The sequence below is a fragment of the Oncorhynchus nerka genome, linkage group LG24 (genome assembly GCF_034236695.1).
Source record: "Oncorhynchus nerka isolate Pitt River linkage group LG24, Oner_Uvic_2.0, whole genome shotgun sequence".
Taxonomy (NCBI): domain Eukaryota; kingdom Metazoa; phylum Chordata; class Actinopteri; order Salmoniformes; family Salmonidae; genus Oncorhynchus; species Oncorhynchus nerka.
Window position 1 is genome coordinate 69,501,581 of NC_088419.1, and position 12,954 is coordinate 69,514,534.

Here is a 12,954-nt window from a genome sequence, read left to right on the forward strand (position 1 = left end):
TACACCAGCTCTGTCAGGAGGAATGGGCCAAAATTCACTCCCCCAACCTATTGTGGGAAGCTTGTGGAAGGCTACCCGAAACATTTGACCCAAGTTAAACAATTTAAAGGGAATGCTACCAAATACTAACTGAGTGTATGTTAACTTCGGACCCACTGGGAATGTGATGAAAGAAATAAAAGCTGAAATAAATCATTCTCTCCACTTTATTATTATTATTTCACATTCTTAAAATATAGTGGGGATCCTAACTGACCTAATACAGGGAATTTCTACGAGGATTAAATGTCAGGTATTTTGAAAAACTGAGTTTAACTGTACTATATTTGCCTAAGAAGTATGTAAACTTCCGAATTCAACTGTATTTAGGGCAGCAGCCTCTAAGGTGCAGGGTTGCGTAACTCGGGGGAAGCCGGCTCGTGATGGCTATTTAACAGTCTGATGGCCTTGAAATAGAAGCTGTTTTTCAGTCTCTCTGTCCCAGTGTTGATGCACCTGTAGTGACCTCACCTTCTAGATGATAGCGGGGTGAACATGTCATTGCTCGGGTGGTTGATGTCCTTGATGATCTTTTTGGCCTTCCTGTGACATCGAGTGCTGTAGGTGTCCTGGAGGGCAGGTAGCTTGCCCTCCAGTGTGCACGCTGGGCACAAACTGGTTGAATCAGCATTGTTTCAACGTGATTTGTCAACGTATTGTGACATGGAAGATCAGTTGAAATTTCATTGGATTTGAAAAAAGTAATCAACTGTTGTTCTGAGGGTGACATTTCAACCACAGGATTGTGTCATCATTGTAACAAATGTTGAAATAGACAAACCTAGATTAAAATATGTTGAATTTGTACCTTCGAAATAATGTCAGATCTTCAACGTTATATCCAATATCAGAAAAAACACAATAGGCTGGGCCGCACCTCCTACCGGAGAGTTGATCTATAACTATTCATTTGGTCTCCCATCAAGGGTTTTCACCAAACCCAGCCTAGCTTTTATATGTCACTGACTACTACCAATGTGCTATCGTGAGAGTGATTATTGAGAGATCTATTAATCATCTCTTAATAAGTCAATAGATTCACTGTTGATATCAAACTCAAAGTCATTCCAAAGGTTAGGTTTAAGGCAAATGAAATGTAACCATACTTTATCATTTATTTATCATCAATTATACTATTTAGGCCTATATAGAATTTGCAAAGTCATCAACCGCTTTTGTTTCAATTCAACCCAGGTTTCAACTAAAAATAGACAGTACATATAGGCCTAGGGATTAAAGCTTTGCTTGATTTCAAATGTAATCAAGTTAATCACTAAAGCTCTATGTTGGATTCATATCTCCATCTCAACTAAAAATCAAAGTTAAAGAATAAGACTAAATAAAATCAATTTTGGTTGAGATGGAGACATGAATCCAACATATCAATGATTAATTTGTAAACAAACTGGATATTGAATTGGGTTTGGTTGTTAACGCAACCAAATTTCATAATTTGAACATCTTGTGCTTGGATAGTTCCATCTGTGCCACTGATTTAATTCCAGTTTGTCTACAAATTAATAATTGATAAGTTGGATTCACGTCTCCATCTCAACCAAAATTTGAAGTTAAATTAAATCAAATTTTAAGTGCACTTTAAATAAAGTTTGATTTGATTTAGTCCTATTCTTTAACTTAGATTTTTGATTGCGATGCAGACGTGAAATTATTAATTTGTAATCTCCTTCAAATGTTGATATTTGGTTGCATTGACAACCAAACACAACTCAATTACACTTTTGCACTACAGTAAATGGCCACTTAACTTGTTGACAAGTTAACAAATGATATGTTAGATTCACGTCTCCAACTTAACCAAACAAGTTAAAGAATAAGATTAAGCCAGTGGCTCAGATGAAACTGTCCAAAAATTACATTTTAAATGTAATCTCAACTGCAATCCAGGTCATTTGGTTGTGCTATTAGATCAAGCACAGTGATAACACATTAAGTTGTTGTAGAAATACAACATATCTGACATTGTATTCCCATTTTAACTTTGATGTGCTTTTAAATGGTTGAAAGCACAGTGATAACACAGATAACACAGATGACAACTAAACCAAAAATCTGACATTGTTTTTCCATTGGAATTTGGTTGTACTGTCACGCCCTGGCCATAGAGAGGCTTTTTATTCTCTATTGTGGTTAGGCCAGGGTGTGACTAGGGTGGGCGTTCTATGTTCTTTTTTCTATGTTTTTGTATTTCTTTGTTTTTGGCCGGGTATGGTTCTCAATCAGGGACAGCTGTCTGTCGTTGTCTCTGATTGAGAACCATACTTAGGTAGCTCTTGCCCACATGGGTTTTGTGGGTAGTTGTTTTCTGTTTTGTGTTTCTGCACCTGACAGGACTGTTTTGTTTTCGTTCAGTCTCTTTGTTATTTTGTCTTGTGTTCAGTTTAAATAAAGATAACATGAACACTTACCACGCTGCGCTTTGGTCCACACCTTCATACGACCAACGTCGTTACATGTACCTTTAGATGGTTGTAAGTATAGTGATAACATATTGGGAATTCAACAAACTTCTGGCTGTCTTTGAATGGGCGAATAAAGGTTAACATCTCATTGATCAACAACTCAACCAAATATTACCAAAATATCCACGTTGAAATGACGTGATGTGCCCAGTGGCTGGCTACCTACAAATTGCAAAGGAACAGCCTGGAAGAATGACACCCATACACACTAACTCACGACTACACACCCAAAGAATTTGAAGTGTAACAGAAAAAAGGATGGTACTGTAAAGTGGCGTTTAAAAGTGTTGTAAAAGTGTGGCTGTGTCCTAAGAATAACCTTTAACATTACACTGGATTTAAGCACTTCCCCTTTTGAAACGCTGTAAAACGGAGAGAGCTGTTACCATGGCAGCCAGTGTAACTCAAATGTATTTTTATGTGTATCCAGAGTTTCACAACTTTTTGCTGTGCTGTGATGGAATCACAATTAGGGTTGGAAACCTACCGATAATTTATGTATCAATCTTCAGTAAGTTTGGTAATTGACAGAACATCTATGGCAATATATCATCATTTTGGTCATTTATACTTGTATAACTTATATACAAGTATTATATTCATATAACTAATTTATTATAACTGTGTCCATAGTGTCCATGAGTTTCTAGTAGATAGACCATATTTCTCAAGAGAAAATAGCCTAATCAATGAAAAAGGCATCTAGTCAACAATAAATACAAATTTAAAAAACAATGCCATTATTTTCAATTAAATCTGAAACTCTTCCAACTATTGACTGTGTTCACAACTGCCACCAGTTTGATGGCAAAACATTGACAACAAATACATATTGACATAGTAAAATACATAAAAGTGTGTACATGTGAGGAAGCCACACAGAGGGCCAAAGATGTTTACGGACACCTGTGATAATCTGAAGTACCCAAAAGGGTCACTAGATGTCTTGGGATAGATTACATAAAATCCTCGAAAGATACCAACATTCTGGTAGTTTACTGATAAATTTACAAAGTTTCAAGTAACATACCCTCCCTTTGCAAATCTAATCAAAATAGTCACAAAATAGTCACAAACTAGCGAGCCGTGCAAGGATTATTGAGCAACTTGTGTGTTTGTATTTTGCAGACTGTAGTTCATAGTCATTTTGTGCTGGATTTGGAGTTAGTCCTCTCATGGTATAACCCTTAGTCTTGGTTCTCAGTCTATCACCTTCCTACCTCTCTCCAGGACTTTCTGGACTCCCGTCATGCTTTATGAAAAGCATTCAAAGCTCTTTCCAGAAGTCTTTCCAAGCTCCAGCTCATCCATCACTGTGAGTGAGGACCATTACAGTGCTTACTCCCCACTGTGGTCAAGAACCCTGATAACAAGGCAACTCAGAACCAGATGTGCATAAAAGTGAATGTGTGTGTGCTGGATCTGGAAAAGGTGAGTCCCTTGTGTGTGTTTTTAGAAAGGTTTCCATCCAAATGGTGACATACTTTCATGCGACTATTCTAAAATCTGCATGTAGAAAATATGCACATTTTTCCACCAGAGGTGTGTTTCTACCAAACTGTGTGTGATGTCATAGTGTACACAAAATCTAATGTTCAGTGTGTTTCTACCAAACTGTGTGTGATGTCATAGTGTACACAAAATCTAAAGTTCAGTGTGTTTCTACCAAACTGTGTGTGATGTCATAGTGTACACAAAATGTAAAGTTCAGCGTGTTTCTACCAAACTGTGTGTGATGTCATAGTGTACACACAATCTAATGTTCAGTGTGTTTCTACCAAACTGTGTGTGATGTCATAGTGTACACACAATCTAATGTTCAGTGTGTTTCTACCAAACTGTGTGTGATGTCATAGTGTACACAAAATCTAAAGTTCAGTGTGTTTCTACCAAACTGTGTGTGATGTCATAGTGTACACAAAATCTAAAGTTCAGTGTGTTTCTACCAAACTGTGTGTGATGTCATAGTGTACACAAAATCTAATGTTCAGTGTGTTTCTACCAAACTGTGTGTGATGTCATAGTGTACACAAAATCTAAAGTTCAGTGTGTTTCTACCAAACTGTGTGTGATGTCATAGTGTACACAAAATCTAATGTTCAGTGTGTTTCTACCAAACTGTGTGTGATGTCATAGTGTACACAAAATCTAATGTTCAGTGTGTTTCTACCAAACTGTGTGTGATGTCATAGTGTACACAAAATCTAAAGTTCAGTGTGTTTCTACCAAACTGTGTGTGATGTCATAGTGTACACAAAATCTAAAGTTCAGTGTGTTTCTACCAAACTGTGTGTGATGTCATAGTGTACACAAAATCTAATGTTCAGTGTGTTTCTACCAAACTGTGTGTGATGTCATAGTGTACACAAAATCTAATGTTCAGTGTGTTTCTACCAAACTGTGTGTGATGTCATAGTGTACACAAAATCTAAAGTTCAGTGTGTTTCTACCAAAATGTGTGTGATGTCATAGTGTACACAAAATCTAAAGTTCAGTGTGTTTCTACCAAACTGTGTGTGATGTCATAGTGTACACAAAATCTAATGTTCAGTGTGTTTCTACCAAACTGTGTGTGATGTCATAGTGTACACAAAATCTAAAGTTCAGTGTGTTTCTACCAAACTGTGTGTGATGTCATAGTGTACACAAAATCTAATGTTCAGTGTGTTTCTACCAAACTGTGTGTGATGTCATAGTGTACACAAAATCTAATGTTCAGTGTGTTTCTACCAAACTGTGTGTGATGTCATAGTGTACACAAAATCTAAAGTTCAGTGTGTTTCTACCAAACTGTGTGTGATGTCATAGTGTACACAAAATCTAAAGTTCAGTGTGTTTCTACCAAACTGTGTGTGATGTCATAGTGTACTACACAAAATCTAATGTTCAGTGTGTTTCTACCAAACTGTGTGTGATGTCATAGTGTACACAAAATCTAATGTTCAGTGTGTTTCTACCAAACTGTGTGTGATGTCATAGTGTACACAAAATCTAATGTTCAGTGTGTTTCTACCAAACTGTGTGTGATGTCATAGTGTACACAAAATCTAAAGTTCAGTGTGTTTCTACCAAACTGTGTGTGATGTCATAGTGTACACAAAATCTAAAGTTCAGTGTGTTTCTACCAAACTGTGTGTGATGTCATAGTGTACACACAATCTAATGTTCAGTGTGTTTCTACCAAACTGTGTGTGATGTCATAGTGTACACAAAATCTAATGTTCAGTGTGTTTCTACCAAACTGTGTGTGATGTCATAGTGTACACAAAATCTAATGTTCAGTGTGTTTCTACCAAACTGTGTGTGATGTCATAGTGTACACAAAATCTAATGTTCAGTGTGTTTCTACCAAACTGTGTGTGATGTCATAGTGTACACAAAATCTAATGTTCAGTGTGTTTCTACCAAACTGTGTGTGATGTCATAGTGTACACAAAATCTAATGTTCAGTGTGTTTCTACCAAACTGTGTGTGATGTCATAGTGTACACAAAATCTAATGTTCAGTGTGTTTCTACCAAACTGTGTGTGATGTCATAGTGTACACACAATCTAATGTTCAGTGTGTTTCTACCAAACTGTGTGTGATGTCATAGTGTACACACAATCTAAAGTTCAGTGTGTTTCTACCAAACTGTGTGTGATGTCATAGTGTACACACAATCTAATGTTCAGTGTGTTTCTACCAAACTGTGTGTGATGTCATAGTGTACACACAATCTAATGTTCAGTGTGTTTCTACCAAACTGTGTGTGATGTCATAGTGTACACACAATCTAATGTTCAGTGTGTTTCTACCAAACTGTGTGTGATGTCATAGTGTACACACAATCTAATGTTCAGTGTGTTTCTACCAAACTGTGTGTGATGTCATAGTGTACACACAATCTAAAGTTCAGTGTGTTTCTACCAAACTGTGTGTGATGTCATAGTGTACACACAATCTAATGTTCAGTGTGTTTCTACCAAACTGTGTGTGATGTCATAGTGTACACAAAATCTAAAGTTCAGTGTGTTTCTACCAAACTGTGTGTGATGTCATAGTGTACACAAAATCTAAAGTTCAGTGTGTTTCTACCAAACTGTGTGTGATGTCATAGTGTACACAAAATCTAAAGTTCAGTGTGTTTCTACCAAACTGTGTGTGATGTCATAGTGTACACAAAATCTAAAGTTCAGTGTGTTTCTACCAAACTGTGTGTGATGTCATAGTGTACACAAAATCTAAAGTTCAGTGTGTTTCTACCAAACTGTGTGTGATGTCATAGTGTACACAAAATCTAAAGTTCAGTGTGTTTCTACCAAACTGTGTGTGATGTCATAGTGTACACAAAATCTAATGTTCAGTGTGTTTCTACCAAACTGTGTGTGATGTCATAGTGTACACACAATCTAATGTTCAGTGTGTTTCTACCAAACTGTGTGTGATGTCATAGTGTACACAACATCTATGTTTTCCCACTCAAGTTTTCATGTACTCAATAACAATCTAATGTTCAGTGTGTTTCCATTACATTTCCAACTCTACCGATAGTTTTGTCACAAACTATTGTGTTAAATAGCAAATGTGGCCACTCTGGTCTTGGCACGTGCTCTAACCAACAGCTGGCAGATACAGTGTTGCACAGGATGACATTATTATGGATATTTGATTTGTCAAATGGCAGTCAAGCATCGATCATCATCCCACCAGAATAAGACCATCAACATTTATTGGAAAGCAGCGTCAAGCTCATCACCGTGCACTTTCACCACCCTGTGAAGTTCATCATAACTTCTTTCATCTGTAACATAATAAACTGCATGCTTTCCCGAGTCGTAGTGGGGAGACCACACACTATGTCATCGCGTGACTCCAAGTTAACTTCGATATGATTGAAGGGCATCCAGACATAGTCTATATTTGGCAAAGGTCTTCTGACTGATTGTTGATGATAAAACACAGTCCCAGGAGACTCTCTGGGACACAGTAAACTCCACCAGGCTGTACAACCCTGTTGTCTCCCTGTGGGGTTGTCACTGTTACAGTTGTACACACAGTCTAACAGGGTGGTTAGTGACTGGGGGAAGGGGGGGTGATAAAGCAGTCCTTTCTTCCATGGTTTCTCTGTTTGTTTCTCCCTCCCTCTGGACCTCCCTCTGTTCCTTGGGCCACCCTGGCCTCCTCTGGACCTCCCTCTGCTCCTTGGGCCACCCTGGCCTCCTCTGGACCTCCCTCTGCTCCTTGGGCCACCCCGGCCTCCTCTGGACCTCCCTCTGCTCCTTGGGCCACCCCGGCCTCCTCTGGACCTCCCTCTGCTCCTTGGGCCACCCCGGCCTCCTCTGGACCTCCCTCTGCTCCTTGGGCCACCCCGGCCTCCTCTGGACCTCCCTCTGCTCCTTGGGCCACCCCGGCCTCCTCTGGACCTCCCTCTGCTCCTTGGGCCACCCCGGCCTCCTCTGGACCTCCCTCTGCTCCTTGGGCCACCCTGGCCTCCTCTGGACCTCCCTCTGCTCCTGGGGCCACCCTGGCCTCCTCTGGACCTTCCTCTGCGCCTTGGGCCACCCTGGCCTCCTCTGGACCTCCCTCTGCTCCTTGGGCCACCCCGGCCTCCTCTGGACCTCCCTCTGCTCCTTGGGCCACCCTGGCCTCCTCTGGACCTCCCTCTGCTCCTTGGGCCACCCTGGCCTCCTCTGGACCTCCCTCTGCTCCTTGGGCCACCCTGGCCTCCTCTGGACCTCCCTCTGCTCCTTGGGCCACCCCGGCCTCCTCTGGACCTCCCTCTGCTCCTTGGGCCACCCCGGCCTCCTCTGGATCTCCCTCTGCTCCTTGGGCCACCCCGGCCTCCTCTGGACCTCCCTCTGCTCCTTGGGCCACCCCGGCCTCCTCTGGACCTCCCTCTGCTCCTTGGGCCACCCTGGCCTCCTCTGGACCTCCCTCTGCTCCTTGGGCCACCCTGGCCTCCTCTGGACCTCCCTCTGCTCCTTGGGCCACCCCGGCCTCCTCTGGACCTCCCTCTGCTCCTTGGGCCACCCTGGCCTCCTCTGGACCTCCCTCTGCTCCTTGGGCCACCCCGGCCTCCTCTGGACCTCCCTCTGCTCCTTGGGCCACCCTGGCCTCCTCTGGACCTCCCTCTGCTCCTTGGGCCACCCTGGCCTCCTCTGGACCTCCCTCTGCTCCTTGGGCCACCCCGGCCTCCTCTGGACCTCCCTCTGCTCCTTGGGCCACCCTGGCCTCCTCTGGACCTCCCTCTGCTCCTTGGGCCACCCTGGCCTCCTCTGGACCGCCCTCTGCTCCTTGGGCCACCCCGGCCTCCTCCTGCTGCAGCCGGGGAGTAGGGGCGATTGTTTTACGCCAGGTTATAGGAAGGTCAGATCCAAAATCAATGAGGAAACAGCTCTGCTGCATGGAACTCTATTTCTGCCAATGCATGGTCCTCAGAGAGGAGCGGGAATATCAGCAGCAACCCAAAGGGATCACTAACACGAGAGAGGAGGGGAGAGAGTGAGTGCGGGGGGTGCACCACTGATACTATGGAGGTATACATTTGTAGCCTACTAAGTCGAATTCTATCCGTTTTATCTCTTCCAATTACATCCACTGAACACGAGAGCCATTGCATGTACAGTGTCATGTAATTGATATAATTTTACTCGGGCTCCCGAGTGGTGCAGCGGTCTACGGCACTGCATCTCAGGGCAAGAGACGTCACTACAGTAGCAAGTTCAAATCCAGGCTGTATCACATCTGGCTGTGATTGGGAGTCCCATAGGTTGGCGCACAATTGGCCCAGAATCGTCCAGTAGGCCATCATTGTAAATAAGAATTTGTTCTTTACTGACTTGCCTAGTTCCATTTGAAAGGAAACATAAATAATGAGTGCGAGGTAGGCTGTCGCATGGACATGTTTTCTGCCTCGGTTGACAGCTTTCATTTGCAAAGTGGTAGTGGTGGAAAAAGTACTCAATTGTCATACTTGAGTAAAGGTAAAGATACCTTAATAGAAAATAACTCAAGTAAAAGTGAAAGTCACCCAGTAAAATACTACTTGAGTAAAAGTCTAAAATAATATGGTTTTAAATATACTTAAGTATACTATAAGCATTTGTTTTTAAATATACTTAAGTGTGAAAAGTCAAATGTAATTGCTAGAATATACTTAAGTATCAAAAGTAAAAAATTATTTTCAAATTCCTTATATTAAGCAAAATAGACGGCACAATTTTCAAATGTACGGATAGCCAGGAGCACACTCCAACACTCAGACATAATTTACAAAGCAAATCAGTCCGCCAGATCAGACGCAGTAGGGATGACCAGGGATCACCTGTCCTTCTGGAAACCTCAGGGGTGTTCTTTAATAATTCCTTCTCTTTCTTCCATCCTTAGGCGTAGAGCGGATATTACACATTCAGAGCGTGGTGGTGTGTTTATGAAGTCTCACCCTGGCCATTAGCAACATGAGCCATTGGCTTTTAAGGTTTATTGTTCTGTAGAATTGGGCTGGACAGTTTCTGTATAAATGGGTTGTCATGGGCAGGTCACAGTGTCTTAGTTACGCTGTTCTCCTAGCTGGATACTGGCTCCAAAAACATCCCCCAGCTCTCATTGCTGACCTCTGTGGGTTTATCACATAACTCTTGAGTCTACTCACCCATTTGGGGGAGAAATTCACAGTTCTCTGTCTTCCACCTCAACCCCAAAGTGAGGAAATATATTATCAAAACATAATATTTTTTATCGCCTAATGGGGAAAAAGGTTTTCACCTACACTCCCTCCCTCTGCATTTCTAAACTATATTCCATTCTTCTCTCTCTGACCATTATGTTTTCCCATATATTCTCTCTCAACCGACATTCTGCTCTATCTCAAGATCATTATGCTAAATGACCAGAAAGAAGCATGGTGGCTTTGTGACTCTCAGGGATCAGTTCCTCTTGAATGGAGGGATCGGCCTGACCATCAGAACAGACCCAACATGACAAACTTTTATGAACTCCACTCACAAATGCCAGTCAACATCAAAGCTCAGTCAGAACCATGTTACAATGGGGTGTAAGTCAGCCTCACCTGTTTCTAGCCTCACCTAGCTGGCATTACATCTGAGAGGGAGCACTCTCTTATTGTGATGTTGTACAGTTCTTGCCTTTTTTCCCTTTTTTTATAAACTAGGCAAGTCAGTTAAGAACAAATTCTTATTTTCAATGAAGGCCTAGGAACAGTGGGTTAACTGCCTGTTCAGGGGCAGAACGACAGATTTTTACCTCAGCTCGGGGGTTTGAACATGCAACCTTCCGGTTACTAGTTCAACGCTCTAACCACTAGGCTACCCTACCTGGTCTAACCTAGAGAGGAAACATTGGGATTTACCCTGGCATGTTGGCCAGGAGTGGCCATAGTTCAGATTTGGGTTATCGGAGTATGGGTGGGGTTTATGGCTTGAGTTTTACTGAGCTTCTCTATGGCTCTCTGGCTGTGATTGTATCCAGATATTTTATTTGTCTATGATGTTTATTGGGATTAACACAAATGAAAAGTTACAGTGTTGTTCTGTTGACGATTAGGGTTAGATATGGGTAAAGGTGTTCCTACAGGAGGTTCTGGCCTGGCCTGGCCTTTCAGGTGGAGAGATACAGCAAATATGCTCAATTTCAACCTTCATGATCTCTCTCAGTTTAATTGGCCTCAGCCTGAACAGGACAACCCCATCGACCCTGCCAAAGGTCACCAAAAGCAACAGAAATAGTTAACTTTGAGGCAAAACTGGGCCATGGAAGGTTGTTGGTCCTCAGATATACTGACCTTCTGCTCAGTTTCAGAACTCACCAAGGGACTATGTTGTTGTTACATGAGAGTCTTGATGCAGAGGTGTTTTCTCTCCGTCCAAAGGCAAACTGTGTAGAATTGCAGAAAACTTGCTTAAAACGGCAACATTTTCTCCGCGCCCCATGGCAAAATGTGCAGAATTGCAGGAAATTAACTTTAAAACTTAAAGATGAACTATACAGTAATTGCTCTGCTTAAGTTCCTGTAGACCAAAGTGTGGGAACAGCCCTCCCTCAGCCCTCCCTCATGTTTGAAGTTTCTCTGTGGTTCTTCAGACTTTACTCACTTGGGTTGAGACTGCTCTCTAGAAAACATCAGTAAAAAATTAATTGTTCTGGTGGCATTTGAATTGAGTGAGCATGGTGGTTTGGCGTGGACCAGAGGAGAATGGCAGGGTTGGGCTGTACCTACTGAATGATGTGGGCTCAGTTAGTTTTTTCCCCTTTTTCGTGGTATCCAATTGGTAGTTAAAGTCTTGTCCCATCGCTGCAACTCCCATACGGACTAGGGAGAGGCGAAGGTCGAGTGCCGTGTGACCTCTGAAACACAACCCAGCCAAGCCGGCCTGCTTCTTGACACAATGACCGCTTAAGCCGGAAGCCAGCTGCACCAATGTGTCAGAGGAAACACTGTGCACCTGGTGACCGTGTCAGCGTGCATTTTTCCAAACCCGCAACACGAGTCACTAGTGCACGATGGGACAAGAACATCCCTGCCGGCCAAACTCTCGCCTAACCTGGACGACACTGGGCCAATTGTGCGCCACCCCATGGGTCTCTCTCCCGGTCAGCTGTGACAGAGCCTGATCTCTAGTGGCACAGCTACCTGTGCCTTAGAACACTGCGCCACTCGGGAGACTAACTAACTCACTAACTAACTCGCTCAGTTCGTTTTAACCAGTGGTGGAAAAAGGACCCAATTGTCATACTTGAGTAAAAGTAAAGATACCTACAAAGTGAAAGTCACCCAGTAAAATATAACTTGAGCAAAGTCTAAAAGCATTTGGTTTCAAATATGCTTAAGTATAAAAAGTACATGTAATTACTAAAATGTACTTATGTATCAAAAGTAAAAGTATAAATAATTTCAAATTCCTTATATTAAGCAAACCCGACAGCACCTTTTTCTTGTTTTTTTAATTTGCGGATAACCAGGGTCACACTCCAATACTAAGACATCATTTACAAACTAAGCATTTGTGTTTTGTGAGTCCTCCAGATCAGAGACAGTAGGGATGACCAGGGATGTTCTTTTAATAAGTGCGTTTTCCTGTCCTGCTAAGCATTCAAAATGTAACGAGTACTTTTGAGTGTCAGGGAAAATGTATGGAGTAAAAATAACACAATTTTCTTTAGGAATGTAGTGAAGTAAAAGTCAAAGTAGTCAAAAATATAAATAGTAAAGTACAGATACCCCAACAAACTACTTAAGTGCTTTAAAGGATTTTTACTTAAGTGCTTCACACCACTGGTTTTGACACAGTCCAGATCGCTGCTGATCCCTCTGTATTGAATAAGCACATGGCTTTGGGGACAGGAAGATTGCTGCTGCTCCCATTGAACTCTGGGATATCCCTGTCCTTGGCTGGGGTGGATTTTGGGGTTTGTGGGTAATGGGAGGGGGAGGGGG